General features: G+C 38.8%; 1 pseudogene; it reads right to left on the bottom strand.

Moving 5' to 3' along the window:
- The window catches only part of LOC114696444, a 64353-nt pseudogene that overhangs the window by 832 nt on the left and 42569 nt on the right, over nucleotides 1–20952 (bottom strand).

The raw sequence follows: 20952 nt of genomic DNA, 5'->3' as shown, positions 1-20952 counted from the left end.
ATCCTCCCAGAGTCTGTGTCATTGACTCTGTGTCTACTTACCCCTTACCCCAAAGGTAACAGCACAGAACCCTGCTATAGACAAGAATATGGGCACTGAAGGGCTCTTGTTTGATATTCTGGAACAATGGGGCACAGAGTCTCTCAAAGATGTATTATGCATAAAAGAGACAGCCTAAACCTTGTAAAAACTGCACAGCAACATAACCCCATCTTCCAGGAATTAGGTTGTGTGATAAGACTGTTTTTATCCTTACATCATTTTAATGTTTTTGTGCTGCTCTGCACACTCACAAACCGTAAATGGGCTGTTTCCTCTTGTCCCTTCAGAGTGTGCAGCTGTTGTTTTTTATTTTACCTTTGTAGGCAGGTGGTGATCTCACATTCCTATTCTGATTAGTTTCAGACACATTTTCTTTGTCTCATTTGCTGTGTATAAACTTGATCTGATTAAGTGTCGGTCTAGAGCAGTGCTTCTCAACCTTCCTAATGATGTGACTCTTAACACAGTTCCTCAGGTTGTGGTGACCCCCGCCCATACACAAACCACAAAATCTTTTTTTTTTTTTTGCTGCCTTAGAACTGTAATTTCACTACTGTTATGAATCGTAATGTAAATATCTGATATGCAGCCCCTATGAAATTGTCATTCAACACCCAAAGGGGTCATGACCCACAGGTTGAGAAACACTATTCTAAATTCTTTTTTTTTTCATTTTTCTTTATTAAGAAATTTTCTACTCACTCCACATACTATCCACAGCCCCCCTCCTCCCTCCTCCCAACCCCCAGACCTTTTTCCCAAGCCACCCCGCATCTCCACATCCCCCAAATCGAGGTCTCCCATAGGGAGTCAGCAGACCCCAGCACACTGAGACTAGGCAGGTCCAAGCCCCTTCCCACTGCACCAAGGCTGTGCAAGGTGTTATGCACCAGGCACTAGATTCCAGAAGCCTGCCCATAGACCAGGGACAGATCCTGATCCCCCTGCCTTGGTGCCCCCCAAACAGTTTGAGCCAAACAATCGTCTTCCGTATCCAGAGGGCCTTAAAGAATTTTTTTTTATTGAGTTGCTTTTCTTGTAAAGTTGAAGCGTGCTTTGCTTGTTGTAAGTACCAGTCTTTCATTAGATAAGAAAATAATATTTTCACAGTTCAGGCTTTTCATTATTTTAACTGTGTCTTTGTTTGGATTCATTTTGAATTTTGACAAAATCCAATTGACTTGGAATTTTCCATTGCTGTGAAGGGACAAAAGACAACTTTTTTTTTTTTTTAAAAATCATTGAATTGGGGGCTTGCTTACAGTTTCAGAGGGTGAATCCATGACCATCATGGTGGGGAGTATGGCAAAAGCCAAGCAGCCATGGTGCTAGAACTGTAGCTAAGAGCTTATGGCCTTAGCCATAAACATGAGACAGAGAGGAGAGAGAGAGAGACAGACAGACAGAGAGGTGAGAGAGAGAGAGATTAAGAGAGAGAGAGAGGGGGGGAGAGGGAGAGGGAGAGGGAGAGGGAGAGGGAGAGGGAGAGGGAGAGAGAGAGAGAGAGAGAGAGAGAGCCCTAAATGGGAATGGCATGGGCTTATGAAACCTCAAAAGCAAGGCCATGCCTCCAAATCCCTCCCAAATAATTCTACCAACTAGAAACTAAGCAGTCAAATATATAAGCATGTGGGGGCCATTCTCATTCAAACCACCACCCCAATTTATTGGTACTTTTCTTTAAGAATTGTACTTTTTGTGTTTTATCAAAAACATCACGAAGCCAAAGGAAGCCTGAGTCTTCTGCTTTTTATCCTTCACACATTTGAGAGATTTGCCCTTCACGTCAAGGTTTCCTATCCATTCTGAATGGTTTGAAGTTATTTAACTCATTTTATATGTCATTGTCCAAGTGTTTAAGCACCATTTGTTAAGAACTCTAAGTTCCTCCAGTCCTGCTGGGCCCCATGGTCCCATAGTCACTTATAAAATAATCACTCAGAGGCTTATATTAATTACCAACTGTATGGCCTATGGAAGATTTCTGGCTAGCTAGCCTTTTTATCTTAAATTAACCCATTCTTTTGATCTATATGTTGCCATGCAGCTGTGGTATTACTGGTCTACTGGCATCTTGTTCCTCCTTTGGTGTCTTCCCCACTCTCCTTTCTTCTCCTCTCTCTTCAGCTCAACTGTACTGCTTAACCTTAGTCTGCCTCACATTGGCCAAACAGCTTTATTTATCAACCAATCAGAGCAGCACATATTCACAACATACAGAAAGATATCTCACAGAAATATTCATTTTTATTAACCTTATTTTATACAAAGGCAATGCTTTATTATTCATCTGTCCATGTGCAATTTATGGTTATGTCATAACTTCTTCCAAAACATCAGGCATAGAACAGGTACATGGAAATGAGTAGTACTTACTCAAGTTTGCTTTTTCTAAAATGATAACTCCATTTTACCATCTGCCATGAGGCTATGAGATGCCCTGTTTCTCAGGCCACATACCTGGTGGTCAATCTTTCAGTTTGTATTTGCTCTAGTTAGTATTCAGTAACATCTCATTTATTTGCATTTCCCAATTGATTAGATAGTAAACACATTTGGGTATGCTTATTTGCCATGTTGCTTTCTTTGGTAAAGATGTATTGAAATATTTTCTTTTGCTGTTATTTTATTGCCTTGTGTTTTCATACACTTATTAGTTAATAAATTTGGAGTTAAAAATCCATGAAGAGACATGAAATTTGAAAGTGTCTTATTCCAGAATATGACCTGCAACCCATAGAAATTTATTATCAATTCATATCCACTGTTTTTTTGCCCATTTTTTCAGGATTTATTTGGAACTGTGTCTTGGGCATTTGGTCTTCAAGGGCAGATATTCTATTACCCAACTTGATGTTGAAATAGCTGAAGGAGTGGTAAATCTGAGGCTCATGAGAATGCTCAGAATTGAAGAGTATGAACTACTCTTGCAGAGGACCTGAGTTCTGTTCTCAGCATCCACATGAGGTACCTCACAACCACTGTAACTCCAGCTCCAGATGATCTGACACCCTCTTCTGGCCTCCTAAGGAACTGTACTCATATGAACCTAGACATAGACTCAATCTCTCTCTTTTTTCTCTCTCTACCTCTCACTCACTCATATACACACAATTAACAAAATATTTTAAAATAATAATGCAAATATATACTTGCTTGAGTTAAAAATAACCCTGGGATTGGAGCCATATCCACAAACTAAGTCATTTAGTATTACCCCTTTATTAGATAGAGTGGAGTCTATAAAGGATTAAAGAGTTTGTTACAAACTGCATGCAGATTTTCAGAACTAATAAAATTGTTTTTTTTTATAGGAAATGAGTTATTTTTTGTTTTAAAAAGTAGACAAACCCCATTTACATAGTTCTCATGAAAGACTCTATGATGTCTTGGACTTTGCCTTTGCAATAACATGGAGAACTGGAGAGTTATAGACATTTATTTGGGCCATATCAAAAACAAATATTTGTTGCATTGTGTTCAAATGACTTCATTTAACCAGCTCAGTCTGTGAAAGAGAACTCATCCAATGGCCACAAAAACATTGCACTTTGCATTTGCCTACAACTAACTAGATGCTTGTTGAAGAAAGTCAATGTGTATCTATATCATATCTTTCATTTTCTGTAGATGTATGTATCTTGAAAAGTTTAAAGTATGTAAAAATCTAATAACAAACTAACATGTGAAATTGATGATGCATTTATAAACCCTTGTATATTTGAATAGTGGGATTAAACATGTTTTATAGAAGGAGAAAGGTATTGCATGTTTTTGTTTTGTTTTTTTGCTATTTAGTTTAAAAACAGATGAATTAAATCCTGTGGAAATGAAATCTAATAAAGTTTAATTGGACTGAGTTGAACTATTGCATGCTAGGGCCATTATACCATCTGTTTCCTCAAAAATGTTCATTTAATTTAGGTTGTTATATATAAAAAAAACTACAGAAATTAATTCACCCAATGTTTTTCTTCATTAATAATTAAGCATATTTTTCTTAAATAGTATTTCCTTGGACATAAAGGGACAGTACCTATTTTGATTTAGTTACATATCATACAGTAACACATGCTGAATAATAGCACTTTTTTCAGGCTTAAATACTACAACTCTAACTGTAACAACTAAGGAAGAAAAATACAAAATCAAAAATAAGGACAGTTTCCTCAGAAGTTATTCTTTTATCACATAAAATTGCAGAAACAACTCTTGTCTAAAGTATTTAACATAGGCTTATGATCTCATATTCCAGGTTTGTCGTATACATTTTCAGGTGTATGGGATACACAGTCATACATATGTGCAGATATACATACACACACACATACACACACACACACACACACACACATATATATATATATGTATGTATGTATAGATAGATGTATGTCCATGTAAATATACAAGCTAAAGATGTACAATAGTCTGTAGACACTCACTACTTACATTCATCAGTGTTGAGCAGTGTTTATCAAAAGCAGTCTCACCTAGGTAGTTTTTAACTTTTGCTGTTATAATTATGTGTTCCAAATGTGTTTGTATGATGTGGGGGCACATGTACAGCCATGTGCATTTAGGGATCTCAAAGCAACTTAGATGAATCTCTTCTCTCCTTGGTCCTTGATGTGTATGTCAAGGATCAAAGTGACCTTGGAAGGCTTGGACAGGTACTGTGACCCACAGATCTATCTTGCTGGCCACCACCTAAGTACTTTTTTCATAAGACCATTATCATTTTTGGATTACCTCTCAGGCTAAACATTTGATACTGGCTCAAGTTTTAGAATCATATTACTTGGCAATCAATATTCTCAAAACAATGTCAAATGAGTTGTGGTAAGTCTTTAATCTAAAACATGCTTCTTGGATTTTAATTAAACATGCATTTTCTGAATGTGTGGAAGTAGAAAAGCCACTGTGCATTTCCTCAGCTGGTCAAGGTAATTGCCAACAGTTTCATCTTCTGGTGTATAACACAACTTAAGTTGGCTTAGTATTTATAAAATGCTTTACATTGTACAGTCGTATACTAGATTCCATATAGATGTCTTTTAAATGACCATTATCAGTTATTGAATCAACTCTTGATATAGGTTCAAGAGAAATGAAGGTTCACCATTGTTTAGTAAATTAAAATGTACTCTACAGGGAAAGATTGAGTGAGAACCAAAGTGAGCTATGGAAAGGTATTCTGGAAGAGTAGCCATCAAAGAGCCTGCATCTGTCTCCTTACTGAATTAACTGTGTTTTGAAAATTCTTGTGAACAAATCTCTTTTTAAAATGCCACTATTTTTTTTTCTTAGAACACTAGAGTTCCAGACCCATGACTGCATACTATGGAAATAAAGCAACAATGTGGAGGCTTGGGAGCTGGGTTTCAGGACTGAGTAGGTTGCCAGCAGACCATCCAAGAGTCAATGATGGAAGGGAAACTAAATTTTTGGTGAAGGCCATTGTGTCAAAAATGCTTATTAGGTGCAAAGCCCAGTGATTAGTGGAGCTTGAATTTTGGAGTTCATGTAAACTGTTAAAGATGAATTCTCAGCCAGATTTTTTTCACAATTTGAAAACAGGTCATGCAAAGCCCATGATGCCGGAAGAAATATATATTTGGATTGAATCCTAAAAGAATACACAGAGGAACATACTCCTGCATGGATGCACATACACAGATGCACACACAAACACATGTGTACACTCAGACATTCATACACACACATGAAAACACCAGACATAAAGAAACATATACACATTCATACACAAAAATACATATGCAAGCATACATACATGCAGACATATGGCTATTAGAAGGACTTACATTACCAATAACATAGCATTTAAATTTAAATAAAATTCTACCCTCAGATAATTCTTTCTTCCATAAGACAGTTTTTGTGGTGACCATGGAGTTGCACTTGTCCATATTTTAATGGCATGTCATCCCTAATCCTCTTTATACAGAGCTGGGAAACTTCACTGAGTTCTCTCTGCAGACATTGTTATCTCCTGAATCACTGCCTTGCTCAGCCAAGATCTTTTGAATGTGATGAAGATGCACATTATCTGCCTCCATCCAGAGGATCAATCTGTTTTGCCATAATGGAGATCCCTTCTTAGCTCAGTTAGATCTATGTGGTGGCACAGGCACCAGGCATTAATTTTTTTCACGGGGCATGTCTACCCAACAGGCACAGGGAAAGCTTTTCAAGGATTTTCTTCCTTTGCAAACTTCTTGATGCTCAGTGTTTTCCAGTTTCTTAATTGTTACTCCATCCCACAATCTTGGTGTCCTGGAAACTTACAATAAGAGTGGGAACTTGGATCTGAACCACATGGCTGATTTTCATCAGGCCTTGGCACCTACTGCACTGGGCATCAACATCACTGTTGTGAAATTAGTTTTATAAACATTTTATGTGAAGATGAAGGAATAACAAACATTAGGTTAGAAAAATGGCTGAGAGTTCAAGTGGGTACAAGGTACCAAGGCTCTGAATCAATAAAACTGATGCTTTACATAGCCAAATAGGAGGAAATGTTAAAACTACAGTATGTACTGTATGTTTATCTGAGGAAACATGTATAAAGGCCTCCTTCTCAGAGCAAGGTGCATCAAATATTGAATATTTTGAATGTTTACAGTACAAATGCTGTTCTCAGACAAATGGATATGTAGAAATATTTAATAAATAAATGATAGGAATAGTGTATGAAGCAAGAGCCATTAAAAGCCAATGAAGATGAAACAAAGAAGATCTATACACTGGCATTTGATGGTATTTCATAACTCAAGTTATAGAAATATGTGTTTTCAAAGGTATATATATATATGAATTTTATTACAACTCCCTACATATTAAATAAGCAGTTGCGATAACTACCTTAAGAGCCACAAATCATACAAAAAGTGTACATAGATTGCTTTTGTTTATACTGATTATCTACATATGGCTTTCAAAATATGGGAGTTAGCATGTGAGGACAAAGAGCAAGAATAGAATACATACTTATAAAAAATACATCATGTTTATAATGAAATGAAGAAGGCAGTGGTAGCTGAGGGTTGACCTCACAACAGTGACTGCCATGAAAGGCCCCAATAGACAAGATTCATTGAGTGAAATTTGAGGTTTCAAATGCACCTTACTTATTTGTGAATATGGTGACTGGGTTACCTGAAGGCATTTTGTCTGGGAGACTCATTAAACTGAATCCTTGTGATGTAGGAGGACCCTTTCTTCACTTGTACTTCATTGCCCTACTAAGTAATGGTAAATATAATCGGAAAGATTACAGGAGAAAAAGAAGTTAGATCATAGAGTACGGAAGAGAAACTATGCCCTGAGTACAGATGGAAAGACAACCTCAAATGGAGGGTCTGACTCAAGCAAGAGCTGTTTGTGACACCGGGGCTTCATGGAGCCACCTCACCACACCAGAGTCATGGATCCTTTGGGGTAATGACTCACTGTAGGCAGATCAGCAACAGCGCTGGGTGCCACTCTTCTCCAGTTAATCCAGAGCTCCGACGCTGAGTACCAGCAAAGATCTAGAAGGGTCTGTCTGTCTTTCCACTCCTCTGGTGACACTGATCAAGCTTTAGGCTCCATATTTGAAAGTTTTCTTGTATAAATTGAACAATTTTCCAATAGGCGTTCTATGCTGATTTTAGTGATGCCATTGCCAACTATCAGTTGGGCCATGATATTCCGAATGCCTATATGAACTTCCCACCTACCACTTTGCATATGGTCATATTTCATTGCTGTTCACTGCTGATAATTGACATGTGATAACATTGGCCCTACTAATCTGTGATGGCATCTCTGTTGTGGTTTCATCCATAGTCATACCTGGCAACTGAGTGAGAAAACATCACTTTCCAGAGACACAGAATTTGCCCTAACACAGAGTAGGGTGATGAAGGGAGGGCATTTAAAACTGTGTAGGGACTGCAGTGTAACAATTTCTTCCATCTTGGAGGGACACCTATTAAGACGTGGGGTATTCTAAAGAGAGGTGAAACATTCCACCCTGCAGGAAGGTTCCTTAAGTATCAGTAGTTAGGCAACCAGAAAGCTTCAGGAACTCACTGTAACTGACCAGATTTACTATATCCCTCATTCCCCAAGTTTATGTAAGCTGAAACAACAACTCCTAAGACACTCACAGACTAGCTGAGCTGCCTAGAAGGATCCCATACCAGCCAAGCTGCTTGCAAACTGGAAAGGACACTGTCCAACCTGTTGAGCTGCCTGCATGCTGTGCAGATGCTGCAGGTTCCCAGCTTTGTGAACTGTCTGTCACCTATGCTGGTGTGAGCTGTCTTTGAGTTATAAATAACTCCCTCACCCAGCTTTCTGTAATTAACCCCAATAAAACTCCATGATTCACCAAACTAGACTTTGGAGGTATCCTCTCTTTCATCTGTGGCAGGCTCTCTATCTAGAGTTAGGAAATGTTAGTTCCCGTGTCTCCAGGAATGGTGTCACACAACGGGAACTCGGTGGGAAAGTGAGAAAGCAGACAGCATGTAGAAGCCAAGTCCATTGTTGGAGCTTGGTGGGGATGTTTGCAACTAATTGTCCCTGAGGCAAGGGCACTGCTGAATGTTTCATCTCAATTGGCTGGCTGAACAAGGTCTGGAAGCTTCTACAATGTAGGAACTGCAGAAGCAGTTGGTATTCCATCCCATGCCACAATGTAACATCAGGGGAGGTGTAGGTTTTGAAAGCATCCCACCAAATATGCATACACAAAGCAGTGGGCATTTCCCAGCAGTTAGCCCTTTAGCTTATAAATGGCAATGCAGAGAACAGGAAAACCCAATCTTCACTGAGCGATTAGTGTTTCCAAGCAGGGTTTTTTGTTTGTTTGTTTGTTTTCTAATAATAGCAACAGCTGACAAACCAGCCATGGTGTAAATCTGAGTTTTCCTTTGTGTGTGGCTTGTTAACCCCTACGCATCATACTGCTTTCTATGCAGTCACACACTGTGTTTATGATTAACCCTCCCTTGAACAGAAACATCTTTGCTTTCATTGATTAATAGTTCTGAGTCTGTGGCAGAAGACAAACCACCACTTTATATCTCTTTACACATAGATTGAGATTGGGGGGTCAGGGTGCCAACTGGCACAGAGTCAGAAGCAAGAAAGTCCACTGTTGAAACTTTAGGACACAGTCCATGTGATAGCAGTGCATACATGCTGATTAAATATTCTTAAAAACAAAGAACAGATGACCAAAATGTCTGGGGGTGAGGCAAATGTAGAAGTGCTCGATAACGTTCTGTGCTGTGGTTTTAGAGAAAGGAGAGATTTTTAAATTGGAATTCAAAACCACTCTCAGGAAGCTGGTTATGGAGAGATTGAGTCACATATGATTGCTCAATGCAAAGTTAAGGGAAGTCCCTTATTTATAATCTTCAGAATCATTTGTGCATCAGTATAACACACTCTATTATTCAGCACTTAAACATAGACTTGCATATCTTCAAACTAATAAGCACATTTTAAGCAACAGAACTATAAAACCCAGTAACAAAATGTAAGTGTTGGTGGTTAAAATTAAAGAGAAAAAAAAAAAAAACATTTAGTGACTATGTCTGTTTGACATTCATTAATCTTACCTCATGTCTTTTTTAACAAGAATCCTGCTAGTCATTAATGCAATAACAACATGACAGAACTGAAGAGATGCTGTGTAATGTGTGCACAACCGTCAAGCAGCGAAGGCAGAGTGTCAGCTATTGATCTACTATTTATTGGGTGCAGTGATTGTTAATGACTCAAGAGAGTACACTCACACAGGGTTTAACCGTTTTCCAGTGTGATCAGGTTATAATTGACAAATACTAAATATATTCAACATGCATACTATGGATTCTAAAGCACATGCACACAGTGAACTTGTTACCACAGCTAAATTATTCATCACGACACATAGTCACCTCCACGTGTGTGTAAGAGAGACTTAAGGAATGTAAATGAACAATATAATACTACTAATTATGGATTGACCTCTTCAAAAGTTAAAGTCTTCATGGGAGTTTTTTTTTTCTTAAAAACTGACTATGTTTGCTTCATAAGACATTTTCTCCTAGTCTCTGATTTCACAGAGCTCAAGTTCTGGAAGTGACATTGTCTCTTGGACCACGGCTGCTTGAAAGAGCTGTCTGTTACAAAAATGTGACAAAATCTATTTTACTTACACTAAATTTTTCTTGTCACCTCAGTTAATCTGCATCTGAAATCCTTTTCAATAAGCTTCAATTAACAGAGCAAAAAAAAAAAAAATCTCCTACACTGAGGCCAGCACACGATAAGTAGAATTTAAGTTTGCATTTGGAATAAGGGTTTTTATCAGAAGATCAAGGGTAGGATTATGACAGCTTGGCACCAGCCATCAAAGGTTAAAAAAGCAACTGATGTCCAATTCAAGCAAAGAGTGATAAGAGATAATTAGTTTCATGATGGTATGTATTATTTTATCCTCTATCTCCTGTAATTCATAGAATTAAATGTAATATCAGCTTTAAGCTTATAGTTAAGCACTGCACAATTTAATTGAAAGTAACTGAGCCACTTCTTTTAAACTCATTGTATTGATGTTTTAAAAACTAATGGAACCATTTTAGATCAATTCTAGAGTTATTAGGTATTTTTAAGTCCTTTGCAATCATATAAAAAAACTAGTATCTTTGATTTTATCTTTTTGTAGATAATAAATATATTAAATCTGAAAAGATTTCAGCTATGCCGTTTCTCTGGACCAATTCTAACAAGGTTTCAGTGCCTTGGCCTTGAAGATAAGTAACATCTATACCTATTAACTCTGAAATATATCTAATCAGAAATACATGATGACCCGTATATTCGAATAGCAATTTAACAAATTGTTAAAATCCTAAGTTAAGGAATAATTTGTCATTTGACAATTGTCTGCCTGGGCTCCAACAGTCTTATCTTCATGTCTATCATATCTTTTCCTTTTTAAATATGTTTTAATGTTAAGTTTTTTAATTTTGCTTTTATTATTTGGAAATTTTATACACACTTTATTTGAATTTACCCTATTTACACCTGTCCAGCTGCTCTCCTATCCTTCCAACCACTTTCTCTCCCAACTCCATATTATTGTTGTGGTTTTTTTGTTTTGTTTTTCATTTTAAACCCACTGAACCCACTTTCTGCTGCCTGTATGTGCATAGGTCCACCGTTTTTCTTATGACATAGACCTTACTGGTCAGATCTAAAGAAGAGGTGTTTGGTTTGTAGAAAGGTTTGCACTGGAAATACAGACTGCTTTCATTCATTTCTGCCTTGTATCCTGATACTCTTTGCTTCTCCACAGTGACCCACCTCTAGACTCACCTGCCCACCCGTCTCTTCTATATACACTGACCACAAAACTGGTTTGTGGCAGTACACCATCGACTTCAAAGCATCTCATTTTGATACTGTCTGTTTCTCACATAAAACTGCCATATCAGACCAGGTATGTAGCTCAGTAATAGAGTGCTTGCCTGGAATGTATAAGGTCCTGGGTTTAATTCCCAGGAGGGTACAGAAAAGAAAGAAGAAAAACACAGCATGCCAGCTTTCCCAGGTGAGAATGAAGCCAAAGTCCATGCTAACAATAATGCTGATGCTTTTTAGTCTCCGGGAAACTTCCTTTAGGGCCTCTTGCTTATCAAAGCATGTCCCTGCAATTCATCATGCCACACTTCTATGGTGTTATCAAGTTAACTTTTTCACCTATTAGACTCACAAATATTGAGATTCAAGTGAGTTCCATCTCTCACTCTATTATTTTTGCATCCCTGCCATTTTGTGCCCGTTTTTCTATTAATTATGTCACTTAAATTTTATTATAGTCCATGAACTCGGGTAATTTTTCTTGAATGATCTCACATCCTTCCCACTGATCTGTTAATTTCCTACTTTTACTTGCTAAACACCATTCTTACCATAATTCTCCCTTCTGGCACCCATGCAACTTGTTGGAATGCACACCTGCTTCTGTTGCTCAAAACACCTGATGGATCCCAGATTGCTTATTTTTTTGAAATCAAGCATTGTGCCTCCCCCTGCCCATTTTTCCATTTTAACAGTGGTCATCACTGTGTGTGACTTAATGTCACTCTTAAAATAATTCTATTCCAGTTCAGATCCAAACTGATGGAAATAAGGCAAAGTTTCTTAAGTGATTTATAACATTGACTCAGAAAAGGATGACCATCTCATGCAAAATCATAAAATGAATTTATATATTTTTGATATAAGATGGTTTTAGACTGGCTGAAACTATCAATACAATGGGAGTCAGGGGTTTACCTCTATCTCAATTCATCTCTTATCCAGAGAGTGGTTTAAAAAATCTGTGTCTGGAATGTAATCATGACCCAGAAAAGATGCAGAGGTTGCTGGTAGGTGCTGAGTCCTAGTGAAAAGTTAAGGGTTCCCTAGAAAGCTTTGTTCTATTGTCTCATACAGAGGTTATATATATTCTTACACATGTACAAGAGAACAGAGAACAGAAAATTTCTCTAATTTAGTGGTACTTGAATGTCTATCTCATGATTTAGGTCAATATGATTTTGATAATATAATGTTTCATATTTCAAATGAAACAAAGGTTTCCTCAAACTGTAGATTATTAATGAAAATATGTATGACACAAATTTTAGTATATTTCAGGGGTGTAAAGATGAGTATGTGTTATCTAATTTATTGTTCTAATTTAAAAATTAGTTGACTGAGAACCAAAAATGTATGGTGGTGACCATAGTAAGGAATGTTTCTAATGGGCAACAAATGACCTAGTTAAACTTCTGAGGATAGTCAGAATTAAAGATAACTCCCTGACCACAGACAAACAAAATTTATAGTGAAGTAAAAAAGCCATCTTTAATTGTTGGGAAGGAGACAATGAATCTCTCAAGACTTCTGTATAGTAGATAATTGAAGAATAGGCCAAGCATCACAGGTCAAGAACAAAACAAATGAGAAGTGGTGTTTTCATTTTTCATATACATAAAGAATCTCAATTTTCCTAGAGTGCCTAGATAAGTAAAGAGCTACTGGGGTAGTAAGAAAAACAGATGTGTCAGCCAAGTAGAAAATCAACACAGAAAATCAGTGCTCTTCTCCTACCATCATTAAATGAAAATAGAAAAAGAAAAAAGTCATAATGAAGATGTCAGGTGAATTTGACAAAATATGATAAAGACCAATAATGAATTCCAAGTGGGGGAACCAGTGGTTAGGTCAGATTAAAAAACTGTCTGAAGATGATTATTCTGTAGGGTGAGGCCCAAATTCCTACAAAATGAGAAAGAAAAATGGATTAGGAAGACCAATAGAGTATATGGGGAAATACATACAAGAGCCAGAGCTGACGAACAGCACAGAAACATCCCATTGAAGCCACCACTAGAGAACGAGTCATAGCCACTGAGCTAACTAAAAACGTCAACTTAGCATCAGACTGTAGGATGAACATACAGAATGAAAGGAAAAACAATGTACACGTGAGTACCATAGATATAACTCTGCCCTGTGGTAATAGTGTGCTACGATATGGCAAAACTCACCATAATGATTAAATTTGGTCATATTGTTTCAATTTTGTAATTAAAAGGAAAACATCAATTATAAGCAACACATTATTCTGAATGATGCAAATGTGGTTGGAGATGATGGGTGAGGGAGTTTACCATTATTGTCCTTAGATATTTCTGGTAACTGGCTCCTTTTGGCAACAAAGTTCATGATTAAGAAATACTAAATCCAAGGGTAAAATCTGAAGTCACAAACTCCAGTGAGATTTTTAATGTCATTTCAGGAATGTAAATAAGAAGACATTGACTCTCCTTGAATAGATTAATATGTATTTATTTAATAATTTGTTTCACCAACCCCGTTTTAATCTTATGTTACCCAAGCGTATTAAAGCCATCCCTCTTAGAGGGTAAAGGAGTCAGGGGACAGTATCAAGGGGAAAAATGACAATGATGTAGCTTGGGCATTGTCTTGGGCATGGGGAAGGTTATAGAATTGGCAGAGAATTAATTTTAATTTGAGATTAACATCACACAAAGGAGGCACAAGTCACACTTCTGAGTAGACATGGCAGCTTAGCGATTCTCTTATCGCTTAGCTGATTATCACCCATTTGTTTGACAACTGAATTGTAATAGGTCCCTCAAATAAGGAGAGAAAGTCAGGCAAGAACGTGTACTAATGCCTGATGTGAGGAAAGCAAGCCTGCTGCGAGATAGTCTCATATGACCAGTCATCAAAATATTAGCAGTTAGCAATGGCTGGGATTCATCTTCTTTGGTGGTGTAGCCACTGGTAATTTGGTGTGCAACACCTCTGTCATGCTCATTTAAGTAAGGCTAATTATACTCAGTGTGATGCGCGCACGCACACACACACACACACACACACACACACACACACACGCACGATGAGAAAGTAGAAGAAGGTGCTTGTGGGAAAGAAAAGGGGATCACTAGATGGGAGATGGTGACAAGAGAAGTTAATGGGGTGTGAACATGGTAAATATGTGCCATATACATGTATATAAAATTGTCCTAAGGTAATTTATTGATAAAATTATGAGTTGAACCTATTTTTCGGCAAGTCCTGTAATGCTTGGGCATAACCATATTACATGAATTAAAATAGACTCAAACAGAAATATATACTTTATACCAGTTGTGATTGCTAGGTTGTGTATAGATATATAAAAACATGTATGTATGTATGTATGTATGTATGTATGTATGCATGACCTGAGATTACAAATGAAACTGTCTGTGGGGGACAAAGGAGACTAATGGGGGGCAGGAAAATGGAGCAGTGAGCGGCATGGATAAAAATATGCTCAACACAATATATTCTCATGGGAAAAACTTGTAATAATTACATAAAAATAAGAGATGAAAAAGCAATATTGGGAGGATTCAGGGTTAAAACATAAGAGCAATTGCTATTAAATAATATTGCCTCCAAAAGTGTCGATCAATAATCACTTAAACAAAACACCCCCCCCCCCAAAAAAAACCCATGTTCTAAAGTGTTTTGAGACTCTCTTGTTGATGTATCAATAGTAAAGGTGAGATATCCTCCAGTCTTTTTCCTCAGTCTCACCTTCTGCTTACCTTGGGGTTCATAATCATACCCTCCCCCTTCCTGTGTCTTTCCCGGGCATCTTGCTCCTTCCTAGGAATGGCCTCGGCCTCTCACCATTGGTACCTCCCTCAGCGGCAGGTGGCAGCCCTCCTGCATTCTCTATTGTAGAATGAAGCCATCTCAGCCTTTCTTCATTCTTCACTACCAGATTTTCCTACAAGTCTCCCTTTAAACGATGTCCAAGTCGTCACTCTTTTCATGGTAAAACCATCACTATTTCCATAGCTCCACCCCTCCCACCCACCCCCACTTCTAAACACACAGTCATTGGACTTCTGTGACTCCAAAATGACATCTGTCAGGGTCATAACACTTGCATCCAGCCAAATCCACATCTTAGTTCTCAGTGGTTAGAAGTCTCTGTCTGCTGTGAATGTGTGGCATGGGACATACTTCACCATTGAACTCAAGGGGTTCAGCGCTCACAGTTGGAAACATTGCCTGCGGGTCCATCATCTTGATACAGAGTTTACAAACTGCGTCCAGCAGGTGGCAGTACTGTGTCACCAGAAAGTCATAGTCTTTTTTTCCTTTTATTTTTTTTTAATTACTGTATATTAGTTGCACAGAATAATGGTTTCATTGTGACATTTTAACATATACATATTGTGCACGCTGGCAATATCCTCCCTTGAGTCCTCTCCTTTTATTCGCTTCCTGGAATCCCTTTACTCCACCCTGTTACTTTCATGGCTGTCCCCTCCCCCACCCCAGATTCCATGCAGAGGAGGAAGCATGAGCTACTACTTTCTCAGTCTTTCTCAGTCTGGCTGATTTAACTTAGTGTGATTCCGCAAACCACAGGCGGAGACTTGGAGTCTTGGGCCTTAGTTTTCCTTACCCCTATAACGGGTTTATACTTGCAAGAAGTTCCTGGGAGACAGATGTCTTGCATAAAGGTGTCATTTCTGCTTCTTAGAACTGAGTACCTCACATTTTCTTTTTTCCTGTTTTATTTGTGTCCTTTCCATCAGTCCTGCTTCATCTCAGGGTATTTATATAGGGTCATTATAGAATTTGAGCTTTGGGTATCTCTTCTATATGCCCCCCCCCCATGCTTCCTTTTCTGATGATCACAGTGGTTATCTCTCCTTTAGTCTCCCTGGAAAGACAGGTAGGTAGTCCCCATCCTTACATATCTTTCTCAGATCAGTTCTATAAGTTCCAGGCCCACTTAATATCCAGTGTACATTATCAAATTAAAATATCTCAAGTTTGCTTTCATGACTTCTCCTTGGCCAGGTGGGAAATCTCTGTCACTGGCAAATTTACATGATCTGAATTAAAGTTTAAAATTATCATTCACCCACATTTTGCTGTATTTCCTTCACCAACATTTAGACAGATTGTTGTCTCAATCTCCACCTCCCAGTGACAGCCACAGTCCTTAGACTAATCACCAGGTCCTGTGAATTGTTCTAGGTCAAGAGATTGTTCTTTTACAGAACGAGTTCCCTGGGCAGCCTGCATTCTGTGTCCCAGAACGTTCATCTTTCCCCTCCCCAGGCGTCCAACACCAGAGACAGAATGAATGTTTGGTGATAGAAGTTAGCCTTTGTGTGGCTTTTGTTTTGCTCAGGGCTCTCTTGTGCCTCTTTACTGACCTAGAGTGAGGTCAATGTTGCCACTCTAGTGTAATAAATTTTTCTGCACTGCCTACCACTCCATTAAACCAGGAGTGATTTGTCCTCAGAGTCCATGAAGGTTAGTCCTTTATTTTCTTTCTTTCTGAAAAGCTGTTTTGCAAGAATTTGTGTAACAGACTCCTGTTTTAGGGACTGTGGAGATGAAGAATATGCTGTGGTTGTTTTCCAGCCCCCCGTGTGGTTTAACTTCTCCAGTCTGACACACTCAAGCTAAACTATAGAATTTGAAGAATGGAGCTCCCCACACAGTACCAGGGACAAGCCCTTGCCTTTCTGTTGGTTTTGCACCAGAATCTCCATACTGCTTATAACACTATGAAATGATTCAGAATAATGTCATTCAAGGCTTAGCTCTCCTAATAAGTTACTGCCATACTCAGTATCTCAAATGGGTTTGTTCTTGTTTGACTCAGCCTAAATCAGGTAGTGTTTCTTGTAAGTAAAAGACTCCAAAGAAAAACAAAAAGCAAACAAAGTATAACAAGAAAAAGAACCAACCTCCTTTTTAAAATGTGAAGATAGCTAGGCGGTGGTGGCACATGTCTTTAACCCTAGCACTTGGGAGGCAGAGACAGGTGGATCTCTGTGAGTATGAGGCTAGCCTGGGCTACAGAGTTCTGGGAAAGGCTCCAAAGCTACACAGAGAAACCCTGTCTCAAACAAAACAAAACAAAACAAAAACAATGTGAAGATACATGAATATTTTAAATGGAACTATTTTGTCCAACAATTTCTCTTCTGGGAGGATACTAAAGACATGATCTATTTTATAAAACTATGATACCAACATGTTATTTATCACAGTTCCCTGTGAAAACACTAGCAAAAACCAAATATTCACAAAATGGAAATTCTTAATACCATCATCATAAAAACAACATGAAATACTACGTATTTGGTAATGAAAGAATATTAAATTCATGCCTCTTTCCCCATAGAGTGTGCACAACAATAAAGTAAAAAAAGTATAGAAATATTAAGTGTCAGAGTGTGTTTTGTTTTACAAATTTGCATGTATATAAATGTGCTTGTAAATATGATTTAAAGACCAATTTTAGATATGGAGTAATGCTGCACATTAGTAAGGGAAATGATCATTTACAAGTATGGCAAATAGAAGGAAAGTTGAAACATGGCTAAAGCTGTTATATCCTTTGCTGTGAGAGACCCTGTCATTTATGAATGGATAGTAAGTCACAGAATCAACAGGAGAGAGAGCCTGCTGTCATCTTTGCTGGACTTCTAAACATTGTCTGTCATATCTCTAACATCCTCTATGAAGTAAACTCAGAAAGCTCTGAGATGTCCTAGGTCTAAGACCTGAAGGTCTTCTGACAGCAGTTCTTTCTCAATCCGTATGTTTCCCAAGTGCGCTCTCTCTCTCTCTGTCTCTCTCTGTCTCTGTCTCTGTCTCTCTCTGTCTCTGTCTCTCTGTCTCTCTCTCTCTGTCTCTCTCTCTCTCTCTCTGTGTGTGTGTGTGTGTGTGTGTGTGTAGGTTTGTGTGTTTAGGTGTTTGTGGGTATGTATTATGTAGTTGTGTATGTATAGGTGTGTATATAGGTGTTTGTGCAAGTATGTGTGTAGGTGTGTGTAGGTATATGTAGATGTGTGTATAGTGTGTGTAAGTGTGCATGTGTGTGTACGTGTAGGTGTGTATAGGTATATGTATAGGTGTGTGTGTATGTGTGAATGCAGGGGTGTATGTATGTGTGTACAGGTGTGGGGGGGGGGTGTTGGAGGGTGGTTGTTACTTGGGCTTCCTTTTTATTCCCATTGTGAATGCTTGAGTATTTAATCATAACTTTATCCTTTGGCCCTGTCATATCTCTGGGTGGCAGCCTGTTTGAGAGAATCCGATAGTTGACAAGGTCAATTTTAAATATCACTGTCTATGACTTCCTATGTCCATAACTCTCAGTTTTCCCTCTAGTCCCTCAGCCCTTTGATGATGGATCTACTGGACACGGCATTTTCTTCTTTTAAAAAAAAAAAACTAAGACATTTTTATTCATTTTACAAACCAACCACAGATCCCCCTCTCATCCCTCCTCCTGCTCCCTCAGCCTTATCCCCCACAGCCCACCCACCCTCCCATCCCCTCCTCCAAAAAGGTAAGACCTCCCATGGAGAGTCAGCAAAGCCTGGTATGTTCAGTTGAGGCAAGTCCAAGCCCCTTCCCCTGCCTCAAGGCTGTGTGAGGTGTCCCACCACAGGTAATGAGCTCCAAAAACCAACTCATGCACCAGGGATAGATCCTGATCCCACTGCTAGGGGCCCCTTAAATAGCCCATGCTACACAGCTGTCTCCAGTATGCAGAGAGCCTAGTCCAGTCCCATGTAGTCTCCACAGAAGTTGATCTAAAGTTCATGAGTTCCCACTAGCTTGGTTTAGTTGTATCTGTAAGTTTCCCCATCATGATCTTGATGCCCCTTGCTCCTAGAATCCCTCTTCCCTCTCTTCGACTGCACTTGCTCAACTAGGTTCATAGCAGCATTGTTAATAATAGCCAGAACCTGGAAACCTAGATGCACCTCAACTAGATAATGAATAAAAAAAATGTGGTACATACACACAGTGGAGTACTACTTGACAGTAAAAAAACAATGACATCATGAAATTTACAGGCAAATGGGTGGAACTAGGAAATATCATCCTGAGTGAGGTAACCCAGACTCAGAAGGACAAACATGGCATGTACTCACTCCAAAGTGGATACTAGATGTAAAGCAAACGATAACCAGACTAAAACCCACAGCTCCAGTGAAGCTAGCTAAAAGGAGGATCCTAAGAAGGATGTGTGGATTGCCCTGAGAAGGGGAAATAGATGAGATCTACATGAGCAAATTGGGGGTGATGGAAGGCAATAGAGGGTAGGGGATGAGGGATGAGAACATGCAGGAACAGGATGGTGGAGCTAGGGGAGGGAAAAAGTAGGAGAACAATGAAAGAGATACCATGATAGAGAGAGATATCATGGGGATAGGGAGAAACCTGGTGCTAGGGAAGTTCCCAGGAATCCACAAGGACGACCCCAGCTAAGACTATTAACAATAGTGGAGAGGGTGCCTGAACTGGCCTACTTCCGTAATCAGATTGATGAATACCGTAACTGTCATCATCGAACCTGATCCAGTAACTGATGAAAGCAGATGCAGTCCAGCACTGTATTTTACACATGCCCACTGAGAGACTGAGTGAGGCCTGTGCCCTGAGTCTTAGGAAGTGTTTTTAAACACTGGCTCCTTCACTCTCCCACAAAGGATGGCTTAGGGTCCTTTCTTATTCCTGTAGATGTGTTTTGTGATACAAGTGAATTCACCAGGTTAATAGAAGACACTAATTAAAATTCAGAGAAGGCATCAATGTGGCACAGGGCCTGAGTTACATGCCTGAGGCCATCAGATGTTTGTGCTCAAGGACACTGGAGTCCACCAGAGGCCATCTTTCTGGTGGATGGAACTCATCAGGCTGATCTAATTCTGCTGTGATCTATATGAGCTAGAGAATCTATATGACCTATTGAAAGTCTGAAGGTCTGATATGGTTCCAGTCTTACATTAAGGCTTGCCATGTAAGTTAAAATTTCAGTCTCCTGGGTAGGTCATTTTTTTCTATAATGAAAGAAGGGATAGAATATAGTTTCTCTAAGGAATGGGTTGATGACTTAAGTTTTTCATTAAGCCATGATTTACAACTTCAATTAATAGACAAGTTCCACAAAATCTAAAATGTGTGCTTTTTGATAGAGAACCACGTGTAGCTCATGTTAAATTCATGTTAAATCTGTGTGTTTGCAGTGGGCTGCACTTCAGCCTTAAGAACAAAACAAAACAAAATAAAATCCAGTCATTGGCAGTGACAGGGATGAAATCAGGGATTACCCTCTTAGACAAACAAAAGAGAACCAATATGTGGCTGGAGGGGTAGCTCAATGGTTAAGACCACATAGTGCTCTTGTAGAAGGATCCAGGTTCAGTTCCTAGGACCCACATTGGGCAGCTTACCCCTGCCTGTAACTCCAACCACAAGGATTTTAGATACCTCTGGCCTCCAAGG

The sequence above is a fragment of the Peromyscus leucopus genome, chromosome 16_21, assembly GCF_004664715.2.
Source record: "Peromyscus leucopus breed LL Stock chromosome 16_21, UCI_PerLeu_2.1, whole genome shotgun sequence".
NCBI classification, from domain to species: Eukaryota; Metazoa; Chordata; class Mammalia; order Rodentia; family Cricetidae; genus Peromyscus; species Peromyscus leucopus.
The sequence above is the reverse complement of the archived record's forward strand: the minus strand, read 5'-3'. Positions and strand labels throughout refer to the sequence as shown.